The following is a 1,056-nucleotide window of genomic DNA, read 5'->3' as shown; positions in this document are numbered from 1 at the left end:
GAGCCGGGAGGGCCCCAAAACTGCTTGCTAGATTCGCACACCTCACGGGCAGCAGGCTTCTGCTCTGGGAAGGCCCAGTACCGCTCGCTAGGGCCGCAGGCGTGCTGCAGGCGTCCAGCAGGAAGAGGCGGAGAAATCCTCCAATCCAGGTAGACCCAAAACAGCTTGCGAGAGACACACACACCCCACGGGGGCCAGGGGAGGTGTTCCCCCGCTCCAGGCTCCCAAGCTGGGCAGGCCTAGAACTGCTTGCTAGAGCCACACTCGCCCTGCAGGTGGTGCTAGAGGGGTCTACCATTTTTGGAGGGCCCAGAACTATTTGATAGAGCCACATACGTCCCTCGGACAGAGGCGGGGGAGTCCCTTGCTCCGGGCTCCCGCACTGGGAGGGCACAGATCGGCTTGCTAGCATCACACGCATCCAACGGGCGATGGTGAAATAGTCCCCTGCTTCCCCCCAGCTACTCCGGTGGGGCTGAACTAGGACTGATCTGGTCACTCGTGTACCCTGCACTACCACTGCCATTCCCCTACCCTCTGGTTCTCCATTATTGAATAGGAACTCTTTCCCCCAGTATATGTTCTTGTTTGGTTTATCAAAGATTAGGTGGCTGTAAGATGTTGGTTTCATTTCCTGGTTTTCTATTCAGTTCCAGATGTCTATGTCTCTATTTTTGTGCCAATACCATGCTGTTTTGACCACTATGGCCTTGCAGTACAGCCTAAAGTCTGGTAGGCTGATGCCCCCAGATTTGTTTTTATTACTAAGAACTGCCTTAGCTATGTGTGGGTTTTCTGGTTCCATACAAAACGAAGAATTATTTTTTCCAAGTCTTAAAAGTACAATGTTGGTATTTTAATAGGATGGCATTGAATCTGTAGATTGCTTTGGAAAGTATAGACATTTTAATAATGTTGATTATTCTCAGCCGTGAGCATGATATGGTCTTCCATTTGTTAATATCCTCTGCTATTTCTTTCCTTAGGGTTTTGTAATTTTCTTTATAGAAGTCCTTCATCTCTAGCTGTTTCACTTTCTTTTTTTTTTTTTTTTTT

Source organism: Otolemur garnettii, unplaced genomic scaffold, assembly GCF_000181295.1.
Source record: "Otolemur garnettii isolate 467f Iridium unplaced genomic scaffold, OtoGar3 scaffold00407, whole genome shotgun sequence".
NCBI classification, from domain to species: domain Eukaryota; kingdom Metazoa; phylum Chordata; class Mammalia; order Primates; family Galagidae; genus Otolemur; species Otolemur garnettii.
Note: the sequence above shows the minus strand (reverse complement) of the source record.